At 39.8% G+C, this 18,282-nt stretch overlaps 1 long non-coding RNA gene across 1 annotated transcript; it reads left to right on the forward strand.

Annotated features, from left to right (window-relative positions):
- The first annotated feature begins 487 nt into the window (after positions 1-487).
- LOC128644133 (uncharacterized) lies at positions 488-14,800 on the forward strand. Its single transcript, XR_008399926.1, has 3 exons — positions 488-594; positions 780-926; positions 14,710-14,800. It is a non-coding gene; the product is annotated as an uncharacterized LOC128644133 (long non-coding RNA).
- Positions 14,801-18,282: the final 3,482 nt, after the last annotated feature.

The following is an 18,282-nucleotide window of genomic DNA, read 5'->3' on the forward strand; positions in this document are numbered from 1 at the left end:
GGCCATTTGGGGCAGATTTATAAAATTAACCAGAGATCTCTGGTTAATTTTACAAGCGTTAATTGTTACCGTGAGCTTGCGGTAGCAATAACCAGCCACTTATATTGGCTGATTAATTATCCTGTGCCCGCAAACGGGCAAATTTGCGTAATAACCAAGTGCTCCACCTGTAATCTAGCCCTTAATTGTTTAAAATGTGCTATTTTGAAATGTAGATGCTTGAAACGTTTCCAGCATTTTTTTCTTTTCTTTGTGGCCCTTTTGAAAAATAGCCCTTTGTAACATTTTTTAATGTTTTGTCTTTCTAGAAAGCTGAAGGTATTTTAAAGAAAATATTGCGCATGATACAAGATTTAGAGAGGTAAATGCTATATTTTTAGTTTTAAACTTAATGGAATTGTATTAATCCTGTTTTTTAATACTTTTTTTTCTTTCTTCATGTTTAATAGGCCAACTGAGTATGTACAGTTGTGCAGTGCAAGTCTCCATCTTCACAAGACAGTCTGCACCAATAAAAAAATAATAAGATATCAGAATCTCCCAATATTGTCAGCGGAGATCGTTCTTTTACTTCTAGGACTTTCATGTTCACAGGTAACTGATTATATTCCTATAGTAATTTTTACAACACAAATCTCCAAGACAGTTTGATGGTTTTTAGAATAAAGAGATGTTATTTTTACAGCTATAATGTAAATTAGCTGCCTCTGTTCATTAGTTTGTTTTATACCTTTATCACAAATTACATTATTACAATAGTCTCTGTTCTTTTGTTTTAGGAATCAAGCAATGCAATGGAATCCGAGATGCACAATTTAGACAATATCTTAGACAATGCAATATGTTTGACCAAAGAATGGTTTAGAGACATATTTCAACCAAGATTCAATCTGCATTATTGGCAATCGTATCATGAGGAGTTGCAGGTAGGTGGTACCTCAAAGGCTAGGGCAGAGCAGTGTGTCATTATTGTGCACTAAAAATTAGGGCGTCTTTCTGTTTACTGTTCATCATCCAAAGATCAACCAGTAGACCTCAAACAACCTCTTGGATGCACTGGAAGTGGGGGAACATGAAAAGTACTGGATGGTCACATTGTGGCTTCATGGGTTTGGCTGGATAATCTTGGAATTTTACTTATCGTCATGAAAACCTCATGATTTAGATGCTAAAGGGTTAAATTTATTTAGTTTGTGTGCTAAAAACATTTGTTTTTTCAGAAGACATGTGTTGCTTTGTTTTCCCTTAGATAAGCCAGAGCCCTCATAAATAGTTTGTAAGATTCACAAGAGAGAACTTTATTTCCCCAACCTTTCAGCATAGAGAATGATGGAACACAATGCCTCTATTCAGGCACTGGACTGGGGTCATTGACGGGACAACCAGCCTTGCAAATATACTTTTTTATGTTATAATGTCTCAGAAACATAAAGAATGTAAAGAATATGGTGTTTGGCATCAAAATACTCCTCACAACATCACTAAGGGATTGCCTATCTGTGTATAAGAAAGATGTTATATAATTTCAGCCAAAGATGCATAGCTTTATGACATGTCGTAAAAGAGAGAGGGGAATATTTCCAAGGGCCCTCTGTAAGAAGGTTGGGTCAAGCAATTTTATATCAGAGAAACAGGTATAATTTTTTGTGTCTAACAATATAAGTTGTTCATTCTACATGGGAGGCTGTTACAGTGTGAGTGACCATCTTTTCTTGGCAATCTTCCTGGCACAGACATCTAAGATAGTAAAGTATTAGGTCTGTTATTTCTCCTTTTTATTTTATGTGCCCCACATGAACTAGCAGTCTCCTGTTGTGAAAAGCAAATAAAAAAGCATGTGATAAGAAACTTTCTGTAGTGGCTTAGAAATAGGCAGAAATTTAGAGGTTTAAATGTTATAAAGTATATTAATATATTAATGTAGGTTGTGCAAAGCTGGGGAATGGGTAGTAAAGGCATTATCTATCTTTTTAGACGATAACAATTTCTTTCATGTAATTGGCAAGAGTCCATGAGCTAGTGACGAATGGGATATACAATCCTACCAGGAGGGGCAAAGTTTCCCAAACCTCAAAATGCCTATAAATACACCCCTCACCACACCCACAATTCAGTTTTACAAACTTTGCCTCCTATGGAGGTGGTGAAGTAAGTTTGTGCTAAGATTTCTACATTTATATGCGCTTCTCAGCATTGTTGAAGCCCGATTCCTCTCAGAGTACAGCGAATGTCAGAGGGACGTGAAGGAAGTATCACTTATGAATACGATGATTTCCCTAACGGGGGTCTATTTCATAGGTTCTCTGTTATCGGTCGTAGAGATTCATCTCCTACCTCCCTTTTCAGATCGACGATATACTCTCAATTTACCATTACCTCTACTGATAACTGTTTCAGTACTGGTTTGGCTATCTGCTATATGTGGATGGGTGTCTTTTGGTAAGTATGTTTTTTATTACTTAAGACACCTCAGCTATGGTTTGGCACTTTATGCATTTATATAAAGTTCTAAATATATGTATTGTACTTATATTTGCCATGAGTCAGGTTCATGTATTTCCTTGTGCAGACTGTCAGTTTCATATTTGGGGAATATAAACATTTTTTGAAGAAATTTATTTCTTACCTGGGGTTTAGTCTTTTTTTCAATTGACTACTTCTTGCAAATTGCGGGCGGTATTAGGCCCGCGGGTGCGTCAAATGCTAAACTTTATTGCGTCATTCTTGGCGCGAAAATATTTTTGGCGCGAAAAATACGTCTATGACGCAACTTCGTCATTTCTGGCTTCATACTTGATGCCGAGACCTTTCACACGGTTGCGTCATTAGTGACACGAGTGTGTCATTTCCGGTTATTTTTGGCGCCAAAAAAGTTTGTTACGTTGCGCGTCATACTTGGCGCCAAACTGTTTCATTATTTCAATACCCCATTGATGTTTGCCTCTTGCCTTTTTCTCTATCAGAGGGCTATGCTATTTGCATTTTTTTCCCATTCCTGAAACTGTCATATAAGGAAATAGATAATTTTGCTTTATATGTTGTTTTTTCTCTTACATTTTGCAAGATGTCTCAATCTGATCCTGCCTCAGAAGTTTCTGCTGGAACATTGCTGCCTGACATCGGTTCTACCAAAGCTAAGTGCATTTGTTGTAAAATTGTAGAAATTATTTTGCTGAATGTCATTTGTAATAGTTGTCATGATAAACTTTTACATGCAGATAGTGTATCCATCAGTAATAGTACATTGCCAGTTGCAGTTCCTTCAGCTTCTAATGTGCATGATATACCTGTAAATTTTAAAGAATTTGTTTCTGATTCTATCCTGAAGGCTTTGTCTGCATTTCCACCTTCTAATAAACGTAAAAGGTCTTTTAAAACTTCTCATTTAGTTGATGAAATTTCAAATGACCAACAACATAATAATTTATCCTCTTCTGATGAGGATCTATCTGATACAGAAGATCCTTCCTCAGACATTGACACTGACAAATCTACTTATTTATTTAAAATAGAGTATATGCGTTCTTTATTAAAAGAAGTGTTAATTACTTTGGATATTGAGGTAACCAGTCCTCTTGACGTTCAGTCAAATAAACGTTTAAATGCTGTTTTTAACCCTCCTGTGGTTTCTCCAGGGGTTTTTCCTATTCCTGAGGCTATTTCTGGTATGATTTCTAAGGAATGGAATAAGCCAGGTACTTCTTTTATTCCTTATTCAAGGTTTAAAAAATTGTATCCTTTACCAGCAAAATCTATAGAGTTTTGGGAAAAAATCCCCAAAGTTGATTGGGCTATTTCTACTCTTGCTAAACGTACTTCTATTCCTATGGAAGATAGTACTTCCTTTAAGGATCCTTTAGATAGGAAGCTTGAATCTTATCTAAGGAAGACCTATTTAAATTCAGGTCATCTTCTCAGACCTGCAATTTCTTTGGCTGATGTTGCGGCTGCATCAACTTTCTGGTTGGAGAATTTAGCGCAACAGGAATTGGATTCTGACTTATCTAGCATTATTCGCTTACCGCAATATGCTAATCATTTTATTTGTGATGCCATTTTTGATATTATCAAAATTGATGTTAGATCCATGTCTTTAGCTATATTAGCTAGAAGAGCTTTGTGGCTTAAATCTTGGAATGATGATATGACATCTAAATCTAGATTACTATCTCTTTCTTTCCACGGTAATAATTTATTTGGTTCTCAGTTGGATTCTATTATTTCAACTGTCACTGGGGGAAAGGGAGTTTTTCTGCCTCAGGATAAAAAACCTAAGGGTAAATCTAAGGCTTCTAACCGTTTTCGTTCCTTTCGTCAGCATAAGGAACAAAAACTCAATCCTCCCCCCAAGGAATCTGCTTCCAATTGGAAGCCTTCCTCAAATTGGAATAAATCCAAGACATTTAGGAAACCAAAGTCAGCCCCTAAGTCCGCATGAAGGTGCGGCCCTCATTCTAGCTCAGCTGGTAGGGGGCAGATTAAGGTTTTTCAAGGATATTTGGATAAAATCTGTCCAAAATCAATGGATTCAGAGCATTGTCTCTCAAGGGTATCGAATAGGATTCAGAGTAAGACCTCCTGTGAGAAGATTTTTTCTCTCACGTATCCCAGCAAATCCAGGAAAAGCTCAGGCTTTCCTGAAGTGTGTTTCAGACCTGGAGTCTTCAGGGGTAATCATGCCAGTTCCTCTTCAGGAACAAGGTTTGGGGTTTTATTCAAATCTATTCATTGTCCCAAAGAAGGAAAATTTATTCAGACCAGTTCTGGATCTGAACATTTTGAATCGTTATGTAAGAGTACCAACTTTCAAGATGGTGACTATAAGGACTATTATGCCTTTTGTTCAGCGAGGACATTATATGTCCGCAATAGACTTGCAGGATGCATACTTTCATATTCTGATTCATCCAGAACATTATCAGTTTCTGAGATTCTCTTTTCTAAACAAGCATTACCAATTTATTGCTCTTCCATTTGGCCTAGCAACAGCTCCAAGAATCTTTTCAAAGGTTCTGGGTACCCTACTCTCTGTAATCAGAGAACAGGGTATTGCGGTGTTTCCTTATTTGGACGATATCTTGGTACTAGCTCAGTCTTTACGTACTGCATAATCTCACACGAATCAACTAGTGTTGTTTCTTCGGAAACATGGTTGGAGGATCAATTTACCAAAAAGTTTCTTGATTCCTCAAACAAGGGTCACCTTTTTAGTCTTCCAGATAGATTCAGTGTCCATGACTATGTATCTAATTGACAAGAGACGTTTAAAAATGGTTGCAGCCTGCCAGCACCTTCAGTCTCAGTCATTCCCTTCAGTGGCTATGTGCATGGAAGTTTTAGGTCTCATGACTGCAGCATCGGATGCGATCCCCTTTGCTCGTTTTCACATGAGACCTCTACAGCTTTGTATGCTGAACCAATGGTGCAGGGATTATACAAAGATATCACAATTAATATCCTTAAATCCCAATGTACTACACTCTCTGACATGGTGGATGGATCACCATCGTTTAGTTCAAGGGGCTTCTTTTGTTCAGCCAACCTGGACTGTGATCACAACAGATGCGAGCCTTTCAGGTTGGGGAGCTGTTTGGGGATCCCTGACAGCACAAGGGGTTTGGAAATCTCAAGAGGCGAGATTACCAATAAATATTTTAGAACTCCGTGCAATTCTCAGAGCTCTTCAGTTTTGGCCTCTGTTAAAGAGAGAACCGTTCATTTGTTTTCATTTGTATCTCAGATACTTGCTTGGGCGGAATCCACCTCCTGTCTAATCTCTGCAGTATATATCCCAGGTGTAGACAATTGAGAGGTGGATTATCTCAGCCGCCAGACTTTACATCCAGGGGAGTGGTCTCTCCATCCAGATGTATTTTCTCAGATTGTTCAGATGTGGGGTCTTCCAGAGATAGATCTCATGGCCTCTCATCTAAACAAGAAACTTCCCAGATACCTGTCCAGGTCCAGGGATGTTCAGGCAGAAGCAGTGGATGCGCTGACACTTCCTTGGTGTTATCATCCTGCTTACATTTTCCCGCCTCTAGTTCTCCTTCCAAGAGTGATCTCCAAAATCATCATGGAACAATTATTTGTGTTGCTGGTGGCTCCAGCATGGCCACACAGGTTTTGGTATGCGGATCTGGTTCGGATGTCCAGTTGCCCGCCTTGGCCACTTCCGTTACGGCCAGACCTACTATCTCAAGGTCCGTTTTTCCATCAGGATTTCAAATCATTAAATTTGAAGGTATGGAAATTGAACGCTTAGTACTAAGTCATAGAGGTTTCTCTGACTCAGTGATTAATACTATGTTACAAGCTCGTAAATCTGTCTCTAGAAAGATTTATTATAGAGTTTGGAAGATTTACATTTCATGGTGTTCTTCTCATAAATTCTCCTGGCATTCTTTTAGAATTCCTAGAATTTTACAGTTTCTTCAGGATGGTTTGGATAAGGGTTTGTCTGCAAGTTCCTTGAGAAGACAAATATCTGCTCTTTCTGTTTTATTTCACAGAAAGATTGCTATACTTCCTGATATACACTGTTTTGTACAGGCTTTAGTTCGTATTAAGCCTTTCATTAAATCAATTTCTCCTCCTTGGAGTCTTAATTTGGTTCTGAAGGCTTCCATTTGAACCTATGCATTCTTTGGACATTAAACTACTTTCTTGGAAAGTGTTGTTCCTTTTGGCCATCTCTTCTGCTAGAAGAGTTTCTGAGCTATCTGTTCTTTCTCCTGTTAAGTGTAGTCAGTCCACGGGTCATCCATTACTTTTGGGATTATAACTCCTCCCCAACAGGAAGTGCAAGAGGATCACCCAAGCAGAGCTGCTATATAGCTCCTCCCCTCTACGTCATATCCAGTCATTCTCTTGCACCTAACTAATAGATAGGATGTGTGAGAGGACAGTGGTTATTAAAACTTAGTTTTTATTTCTTCAATCAAAAGTTTGTTATTTTAAACGGCACCGGAGTGTGTTGTTTTTTCTCAGGCAGCATTAGAAGAAGAATCTACCTGAGTTTGTGTATGATCTTAGCGGACGTAACTAAGATCCATTTGCTGTTCTCAGCCATTCTGAGGAGCGAGGTAACTTCAGAACAGGGGACAGCGGGCAGGGTTCACCTGCAAAGAGGTATATGTTGCAGTATATTATTTTCTAAGGAATGGAATTGACTGAGAAAATACTGCTAATACCGATAAAATGTAAGTACAGCCTTAAATGCAGTAGTAGCAACTGGTATCAGGCTGTTATGTATGTATGTTGGCACTGAAGTATTTCTGGGGAATGGCACTTCACTAAGAAAATACTGTATACATATAACTTATAGCCTTTCTGCAGTGATAGCGACTAGCAACAGGCTTTTATTATCATTTCATATATTTATATTTAAAACGTTTACTGGCAGGTTAATCGTTTTTCTCTCTGAGGTACTTGGTGAAAAATTTATGGGCATTATTTTCAACTTGGCTGTCGTTTATTTTAAATAAAATCAGTTTACAGAGCTTCCCCACTGTTGTATTATGAGTGGGAGGGGCCTATTTTGGCGCTTTTACTACGCATTAAAAATTCAGTCACAGTCTTCCTTATTCTCCCTGCATGATCCAGGACGTCTCTGCAGAGCTCAGGGGTCTCCAAAACTAGTTTTGAGGGAGGTAATCACTCACAGCAGACCTGTGAGACTGTGTTTTGACTGTGATAAAAACGTATATATATTAGTGGTTATCCGTTTTTTTGGTATTAAGGGGTTAATCATCCATTTGCTAGTGGGTGCATTCCTTTGCTAAATTAATGCATTTACTGTAAAAATTTGGTTTCTATAACTAATCCGGTTCATTGTTATTGCAACTGTGACAGTTTTTTTGTGTGCTTCTTAAAGGCACAGTAACGTTTTTTATATTGCTTGAAAATTGTTTTGAAAAGTATTTTCCAAGCTTGCTAGTCTAACTGCTAGTTTGTTTAAATATGTCTGACACAGAGGAATCTCTTTGTGCAATATGTTCAAAGGCCAATGTGGAGCCCAATAGAAATTTGTGTACTAATTGCATTGATGCTACTTTAAATAAAAGCCAATCTGTACATGTCAAGAAAATTTCACCAGACAACGAGGGGAAAGTTATGCCGACTAACTCTCCTCACGTGTCAGTACCTGCATCTCCCGCTCAGGAGGTGCGTGATATTGTGACGCCAAGTACATCAGGGCGGCCATTACAAATCACTTTACAAGACATGGCTAATGTTATGACTGAAGTTTTATCTAAATTGCCAGAACTTAGAGGTAAACGCGACCACTCGGGGGTGAGAACAGAGTACGCTGATAATGTTAGAGCCATGTCTGATACTGCGTCACAAATGGCAGAGCATGAAGACGGAGAGCTTCATTCTGTAGGTGACGGATCTGATCCAAATAGACTGGACTCAGACATTTCAAATTTTAAATTTAAGCTTGAGAACCTCCGTGTACTATTAGGGGAGGTATTAGCGGCTCTGAATGATTGTAACACGGTTGCAATCCCAGAGAAATTATGTAGGCTGGATAGATACTATGCGGTACCGGCGTGTACTGACGTCTTTCCTATACCTAAGAGGCTTACAGAGATTATTAACAAGGAGTGGGATAGGCCCGGTGTACCCTTTTCCCCCCCCTCCTATATTTAGAAAAATGTTTCCAATAGACGCCACCACACTGGACTTATGGCAGACGGTCCCTAAGGTGGAGGGAGCAGTTTCTACTCTGGCTAAGCGTACCACTATCCCGGTGGAGGATAGCTGTGCCTTTTCAGATCCAATGGATAAAAAGTTAGAGGGTTACCTTAAGAAAATGTTTACTCAACAAGGTTTTATATTACAACCCCTCGCATGCATTGCGCCTGTCACGGCTGCGGCGGCATTCTGGTTTGAGTCTCTGGAAGAGACCCTTGAGACAGCTCCATTGGATGAGATTATAAACAAGCTTAAAGCCCTTAAGCTAGCTAATTCATTTATTTCTGATGCCGTAGTACATCTAACTAAGCTTACGGCTAAGAATTCCGGATTCGCCATTCAGGCGCGCAGAGCGCTGTGGCTAAAATCCTGGTCAGCTGATGTGACTTCTAAATCTAAATTGCTTAACATACCTTTCAAAGGGCAGACATTATTCGGGCCCGGTTTGAAAGAAATTATCGCTGACATTACTGGAGGTAAGGGCCATGCCCTGCCTCAAGACAGAGCCAAACCAAGGGCTAGACAGTCTAATTTTCGTGCCTTTCGTAACTTCAACGCAGGAGCAGCATCAACTTCCTCCGCTCCAAAACAGGAAGGAACTGTTGCTCGCTACAGACAGGGCTGGAAACCTAACCAGACCTGGAACAAGGGCAAGCAGGCCAGAAAACCTGCTGCTGCCCCTAAGACAGCATGAAGTGAGGGCCCCCAATCCGGAAACGGATCTAGTAGGGGGCAGACTTTCTCTCTTCGCCCAGGCTTGGGCAAGAGATGTCCAGGATCCCTGGGCGTTAGAGATCATATCTCAGGGATATCTTCTGGACTTCAAAGCTTCTCCTCCAAAAGGGAGATTTCATCTTTCAAGGTTGTCAACAAACCAGATAAAGAAAGAGGCGTTTCTACGCTGTGTACAAGATCTTTTACTAATGGGAGTGATCCACCCGGTTCCGCGGTCGGAGCACGGACAAGGGTTTTACTCAAATCTGTTTGTGGTTCCCAAGAAAGAAGGAACCTTCAGACCAATCTTGGATTTAAAGATCCTAAACAAATTCCTAAGAGTTCCATCGTTCAAAATGGAAACTATTCGGACAATCTTACCCATGATCCAAAAGGGTCAGTACATGACCACAGTGGATTTAAAGGATGCCTACCTTCACATACCGATTCACAAAGATCATTACCGGTACCTAAGGTTTGCCTTCCTAGACAGGCATTACCAGTTTGTAGCTCTTCCCTTCGGGTTAGCTACTGCTCCAAGAATCTTTACAAAGGTTCTGGGTTCTCTTCTGGCGGTACTAAGACCGCGAGGAATATCGGTAGCTCCGTACCTAGACGACATTCTGATACAAGCGTCAAGTTTCCAAACTGCCAAGTCTCATACAGAGTTTGTACTGGCATTTCTAAGGTCCCATGGGTGGAAAGTGAACGAAGAAAAGAGTTCTCTATTGCCACTCACAAGAGTTCCCTTCTTAGGGACTCTTATAGATTCTGTAGAAATGAAAATTTACCTGACAGAAGACAGGTTAACAAAACTTCTAAATGCTTGCCGTGTCCTTCATTCGATTCCACACCCGTCAGTGGCTCAATGCATGGAGTTAATAGGCTTAATGGTAGCGGCAATGGACATAGTACCCTTTGCACGCCTGCATCTCAGACCACTGCAATTGTGCATGCTAAGTCAGTGGAATGGGGATTACTCAGATTTGTCCCCTATGCTGAATCTGGATCAAGAGACCAGAAATTCTCTTCTATGGTGGCTCTCTCGGCCACATCTGTCCAAGGGGATGCCCTTCAACAGGCCAGATTGGACGATTGTAACAACAGACGCCAGCCTGATAGGTTGGGGCGCTGTCTGGAATTCCCTGAAGACTCAGGGATCATGGACTCAGGAGGAGAGTCTCCTTCCCATAAATATTCTGGAATTAAGAGCAGTTTTCAATGCCCTTCTGGCTTGGCCTCAGTTAGCAACTCTGAGGTTCATCAGGTTTCAGTCGGACAACATCACGACTGTGGCTTACATCAACCATCAGGGAGGGACAAGGAGTTCCCTAGCGATGATGGAAGTCTCAAAGATAATTCACTGGGCAGAGTCTCACTCTTGCCGCCTATCAGCGATCCACATCCCAGGCATGGAGAACTGGGAAGCAGATTTTCTAAGTCGCCAGACTTTTCATCCGGGGGAGTGGGAACTTCATCCGGAGGTCTTTGCCCAAATACTTCGGCGTTGGGGCAAACCAGATCTGGATCTCATGGCGTCTCGCCAGAACGCCAAACTTCCTTGTTACGGATCCAGGTCCAGAGACCCGGGAGCGGTTCTGATAGATGCTCTGACAGCACCTTGGGTCTTCAACATGGCTTATGTGTTTCCACCCTTCCCGATGCTTCCTCGATTGATTACCAGGATCAAACAGGAGAGAGCATCAGTGATTCTAATAGCGCCTGCGTGGCCACGCAGGACCTGGTATGCAGACCTAGTGGACATGTCGTCCTGTCCGCCATGGTCTCTACCTCTGAGACAGGACCTTCTGGTGCAGGGTCCTTTCAAACATCCAAATCTAATTTCTCTGAGGCTGACTGCATGGAGATTGAACGCTTGATTCTATCAAAGCGTGGATTCTCGGAGTCAGTGATTGATACCTTAATACAGGCTAGGAAGCCTGTTACCAGGAAAATTTACCATAAAATATGGCGCAAATACTTGCATTGGTGCGAATCCAAGAGTTACTCATGGAGTAAGGTTAGGATTCCTAGGATATTGTCTTTTCTACAAGAAGGTTTAGAAAAGGGTTTATCCGCTAGTTCGTTAAAGGGACAGATCTCAGCTTTGTCCATCCTTTTACACAAACGTCTGTCAAAAGTTCCAGACTTCAGGCTTTTTGTCAGGCTTTGGCCAGGATTAAGCCTGTATTTAAAACTGTTGCTCCGCCATGGAGCTTAAACTTAGTTCTTAACGTTTTACAAGGTGTTCCGTTTGAACCCCTTCATTCCATTGATATCAAACTGTTATCTTGGAAAGTTCTGTTTTTTAATGGCTATTTCCTCGGCTCGAAGAGTCTCTGAGTTATCTGCCTTACATTGTGATTCTCCTTATCTGATTTTCCATTCAGACAAGGTAGTTCTGTGTACTAAACCTGGGTTCTTACCTAAGGTAGTCACTAACAGGAATATCAATCAAGAGATTGTTGTTCCGTCATTGTGTCCTAATCCTTCCTCAAAGAAGGAACGACTTCTGCACAATCTGGACGTTGTCCGTGCCCTGAAATTTTATTTGCAGGCAACTAAAGATTTTCGACAAACTTCTTCCCTGTTTGTCGTTTATTCTGGACAGAGGAGAGGTCAAAAGGCTTCGGCTACCTCTCTCTCCTTCTGGCTTCGTAGTATAATACGTTTAGCCTATGAGACTGCTGGACAGCAGTCTCCTGAAAGAATTACAGCTCATTCTACCAGAGCTGTGGCTTCCACTTGGGCCTTTAAAAATGAGGCCTCTGTTGAACAGATTTGCAAGGCTGCGACTTGGTCTTCACTTCACACTTTTTCCAAATTTTCCAAATTTGACACTTTTGCTTCTTCGGAGGCTGTTTTTGGGAGAAAGGTTCTTCAGGCAGTGGTTCCTTCCTTATAAAGATCCTGCCTGTCCCTCCCGTCATCCGTGTACTTTTAGCTTTGGTATTGGTATCCCATAAGTCATGGATGACCCGTGGACTGACTACACTTAACAGGAGAAAACAAAATTTATGCTTACCTGATAAATTCCTTTCTCCTGTAGTGTAGTCAGTCCACGGCCCGCCCTGTTTTTTATGGCAGGTCTAAATTTTAAATTATACTCCAGTCACCACTACACCCTATAGTTTCTCCTTTCTCGTTTGGTTTTCGGTCGAATGACTGGATATGACGTAGAGGGGAGGAGCTATATAGCAGCTCTGCTTGGGTGATCCTCTTGCACTTCCTGTTGGGGAGGAGTTATAATCCCATAAGTAATGGATGACCCGTGGACTGACTACACTACAGGAGAAAGGAATTTATCAGGTAAGCATAAATTTTGTTTTCTTGTGAGTCTCCTTTTCTGATTTTTCATCAGGATAAGGCAGTTTTGCGGACTTCTTTTCAATTTTTACCTAAGGTTGTGAATTCTAACAACATTAATAGAGAAATTGTTGTCCCTTCCTTATGTCCTAATCCTAAGAATTCTTTGGAAAGATCCTTACATTCTTTGGATATGGTAAGAGCTTTGAAATATTATGTGGAAGCTACTAAAGATTTCAGGAAGACTTCCAGTCTATTTGTTATATTTTCTGGTCCTAGGAAAGGTCAGAAGGCTTCTGCTATTTCCTTGGCTTCTTGGTTGAAACTTTTGATTCATCAAGCTTATTTGTAGTCGGGTCAGGCCCCGCCTCAGAGAATTACAGCTCATTCTACTAGATCAGTCTCCACTTTGTGGGCTTTTAAGAATGAAGCTTCAGTTGATCAGATTTGCAAAGCAGCAACTTGGTCTTCTTTGCATACATTTACTAAATTCTACCGTTTTGATGTATTTGCTTCTTCGGAAGCAGTTTTTGGTAGAAAAGTTCTTCAGGCAGCTGTTTCAGTTTGATTCTTCTGCTTTTGATTTAAGTTTTTTTCTTTCAATTATGAAATAAAAATTATTTTTTTTTGGGTTGTGGATTAATGTTTTCAGCGAAAAATGGCTGTTTTTATTTTATTCCCTCCCTCTCTAGTGACTCTTGGGTGGAGATCCACATCTTGGGTATTGCTATCCCATACGTCACTAGCTCATGGACTCTTGCCAATTACATGAAAGAAAACATAATTGATGTAAGAACTTACCTGATAAATTCATTTCTTTCATATTGGCAAGAGTTCATGAGGCCCACCCTTTTTATGGTGGTTATGAATTTTTATATAAAGCACAATTATTTCCAAATTTCTTTTGTTGATACTTTCTACTCCTTTCTTTATCATCCAACTGCTTGGCTATTCGTTAAACTGAATTGTGGGTGTGGTGAGGGGTGTATTTATAGGCATTTTGAGGTTTGGGAAACTTTGCCCCTCCTGGTAGGATTGTATATCCCATACGTCACTAGCTCATGGACTCTTGCCAATATGAAAGAAATGAATTTATCAGGTAAGTTCTTAAATAAATTATGTTTTTTGTGTAGACTGTCCCTTTAAACTTTTATGATTCAAATAGAGATTGCAATTTTAAAAATCTATGTGCACGTTTATCTATTCCCCAGACTGCAAATACTTGTACAGCCAATAGAGATATACTTCTATTATCTAATTTGCTTTGTTTTCCAAATCATAAACTTTTTAAAACCCTAAAATGTAACAGTACTAAGAATGGTACTTTTTAAAAAATATATATTTTTGTTAGTTTTAGCCCAGATTCACACAGTTGCTGATGATCAACAGTTGTAAAAAGTAGAAATTAGTGCTTTACAAATTGTACTTTTGTCACAGTTGGCATGAAAAAAATATATTAACACAGTTTTGCACATACGACCTTTAACTGAGATGATCTCGCTGAGATAGACACATATAAGGAGAGCTTTGCTAATCAACAGTAGTTTGCAGAGTTTGTTTATTTTCAATCTGTACATTGTATGTATCATTTTATTCATCAATAATTATTTTGAAAGTGTTTTTTTCTGTCAGTTTTGCACACAATATTGCTCCATCTTTGTGTCTGATTTTCTACTTGTGTGAGACAGACTTTTTGGGCAAAATTTGGCAGCCATTAAACGATAATTTGTGCAGTGCAAGTTATTGTTTATCGGTTCCCACCAATGTCAATCAGGGCTGATAATACTAAACCCCTGCCAATATTTAGTAAGAGCTAGGTTAAAAAATCTATACTGTGTAAACTGACAACGGTTAACAACTGCATGAAATTAATTACCTGCAACTATACAAATGTGGTGTTAATGGCTTGTTAATAATTAAATGTATCTAGACATAAGCAACTCAAAAAAAATGTTTTGAATGGGTAATTATATAAAACTTTTCTTTTAGGTGTGGAGTTCAATAATTGAGGCTGGGAAAAATGTTTCTCCTAAGTGGAAAGAATCATTTCTGTCTGATTTATTAAACAAAATAAAGCAGGTAACATGAAACAAATACATCTCATCTGCTTGATATTCATTCTTATAGTACTGTATTTTGTATCATGTGTAAATTTTGTCCTTTCTGCTTGTTTGTCGTCTGTCTATTCATCCATCCTGGATGGAGAAGACTATATAAACATTACGTAGGACTAAAGAAGTTTTTTTTTTAGTAACCTAACAGAAGCATTAGCCAGGGAGACTTGGCATACATGGAAGTGTAATAGATTAGCCTTTTATATATATTTTTTTTTTGTTTAATAGTTTTTATTGGGGTTTAAGAAAATACAAAAACATACAGTTTGCTCATGTATCATACCAAGCTTACAGGTTACGAAGATGATACTACCTATACAGAGATATGACTACATCAACATAAAAGGAGAACAGTAGGTGATTACAACACATTAACCAGTCACAGTACAGCATAATCTACTCTTCAAATATTAAAGAAGCAAACCTATGGACACCCCTCTTTTTTACCCTCATTAACATCCGAGGCCGCTTATGGACCCCAAAAATGTGTAACTCTCTAAACTGAGGGATTTTAGACAATGCAAGCCACCTTCGGGCCTGCACCTTTGCTTAATATATGCAACAGTTATAAAAGCTCAAGCAGAGATCCAAAAACTCCCAAAAATTCAAAAGAGCCATTAGACAGAGGAGCATACTTATATTTAGAACTTAGACACAAATCTAACTGTCAAAACAAATATTAAAACAAAGTGAGCCGGTACTAGACCCTGGAATACATATGTATAATGGGTAATATGAGTTCAAGCAGAAAAGTTGAGGCTTCCCCAAAGGACTAAAAGTAATGTCTTGTTATAATCTGTAGGCTCCATATGTAGCTATTTTGATTAAATAGCCTAATATATAACAAACCCACAGATATCAGTTCACTGGATCTCTAGATACTCCAGAGCATTCTAGGGGAAAGTGTGCCGTAACTGCACTATCTCTGCGCAGACAGCGCACCCAGGTTGCTAGAAAACTAAAGATATCTATGGGGCAGGGAGGCCCAGCAAATGAGTGTATTTAGTTAAATCATGTGGGAACTTCAGTACATTAGAGCATAAGCTTCATGTTGGCCCGCAGCCCCAAACCTAACGGGGATACAAGCATATCAAATCTGGCTAAAGCAAGTTACTCATTCCATAAGCTCAGTAAAATGACAATCAAAGCCTGCAAGCCTACCAATAAGTTAGCCAAAAAGTTACACATGAACTAAGGTTATGCTAAGGCTAAAGAGATAAATTCAAAAGCTGTAGTATAACAAGGCACACATATCCAGCTTAGTTAATGTCACGTATACAAGGTGACATCTAAACATAGAAAATATATTTTATATGTGAACCCTAACAGTCGCCTCAGCAAGAAATCAATAATATAAGCGCTGCACCAGCTATGAAACTCCAGTCGTGGCTAAGTATAATAGCACCCTAGGTACATAAAATTGATATTGAGAGTAACATGGAGCAAGAGTCAATTTCACCAGGTCTGCTATGGTCTCCACAAGCTAATAGGGGCAATGAGGGAAAACTTAGGCAGATAACATAATGGAGTTCCTCTTTTAAACACATATATAGATAAGGCACAATTAGAAACTTACAGCGTAGAGAGAGGTTTTAAATAGGAGTTAGTTACATGCAACCCGTCCTGTACGTCACCCCATGCATTAGGGTGACTAATATATAGAGTCCATCATTTCTGCAGTATCTAGAAAAGTGACGGCTCCCAGTCATACTTATAGTATCCACCTATAAACTCCTTATCGGTGCATCAGATTCATGGTCATCATAAAATATAAAGGTTCGTAACCCTCTGAGCCTACAGAGTGTTGGGTGCACAAGCAAATATATAGCAGACAAGGACCGTCTCACATATTTTTAGCAGTCCTCAGCTACCAAGAAGTTGAGGGTATTTAGCCTACCCCGGTTCTATTGCGAGAAATATCCCAGCAGTTCATGTCCTGTTGCAGGGCAGCTAACCGAGACAGATGTGGCGTAGCGAAGCAATGTCCCATGACATCCATGTAACGGAGGTATTGAGAGGGATGCCAAACAAGGCTATGCACCTTCTGAAATGCGGTACTGTGATCTCTAAGAGACCCGGCACCGGGAGGGCCCACACCGCTCTCAGAAGGGTCGGCAGGGGAATATCCAGAACCGGGACGCCGAGGGTGACCATCTGGTGACGAATCTCGTGCCTTCCTGTGGTCCTCCTGCGGATTGTAAATCATTTGGACAGAGCTCCCAGTATAGCAGCCATCTTGGGCCATAGTCCGGACACGCCCCTTGCCTTTTATATTTTTATCTTCTAAACCATAGATTTCATAGTTTTGCTTTTTAAGGAAAATAAAGGCATTCATGCTAGTAAGTGAAAAAATAACAGAATTTTTATTTATTGCGGGACATTTGAACACATTATCAAGAATTACTTTGTAATATAATTTTTTAAATGTAAGATATATTGGGCAAGATTACAAGTTGAGTGGCAGCTAATTTATGCTCTGGATTTAGTATTACACGTCATTGGCGAAAATATTTAACCAAAGACTTATTTCATGTGTCTGGCTAAATAATCCCATCATTAAAATGGGACACACTAATTAGTGTGCTAGCCAGAATTACTGTGATATTATTGAAGCTGGTATAAAGTGTTACCAAGTAGCAGTCCCCGATGAGCACTACAAGTCTCCCTAATCCCACAGCAATAAATCTCTAAATGCCATATGCTGGCATTTAACCTCTAAACCCCCATCACCCCTAAATTGCCATAACTCCATTGCTTTTAAAGCCAAACCTCCAGACCTCAATGCAAAACAAATGCTATTAACCCCTTTACCAGCAGACCCCCATCGCAAACCCCTTCCTTTAAAACCCACTAACTGCTATTAACTCCCTAGCGGACAACCCCCGAAAGCAGGGGTCAGCATCCTTGGGCCCCCATATGTTTTGGAACTACATTTCCCATGATGCTTAGACACTCTATAGGCTGTTTGAGCATCGTGGGAAATGTAGTTCCAAAACATCTAGGGGCCAAACGTTGCTGACCCCTGCCCTAAAGCAACTCTAAAACACTACAACCATTAAACTACTATAACCACCTTTGCAAATAAAAATCCTCACTATTATCCCCTCACTGCCATAACCTTTTGCAAAAAACAAATAAACAACATATTAAAGGATCATTATAGTGCAAAAATTACATGCGCTAAATTGTCAGAGCTAATAATTTTAGCACTAGAGACCCTGCAAGTCTGTAAATTAGAGCATATTTTTACTATAATAGTACTTTTACCCCCTGTCGTATCCCCCATAACCATCCTGGCTTTTAACTGCCTAACTGCCATAACCACCATCCCAAAAGACCCACTATTAAGCCTCCAAATACTGTGTGACAACCTTTCAGAACTTATTTCTGGCAAAACTTATCTGGATGAAATCTAGGATCTTTTGAATCTCCTTAGAACTGCTTTATT

This window comes from Bombina bombina, unplaced genomic scaffold (assembly GCF_027579735.1).
Source record: "Bombina bombina isolate aBomBom1 unplaced genomic scaffold, aBomBom1.pri scaffold_494, whole genome shotgun sequence".
Lineage (NCBI taxonomy): Eukaryota > Metazoa > Chordata > Amphibia > Anura > Bombinatoridae > Bombina > Bombina bombina.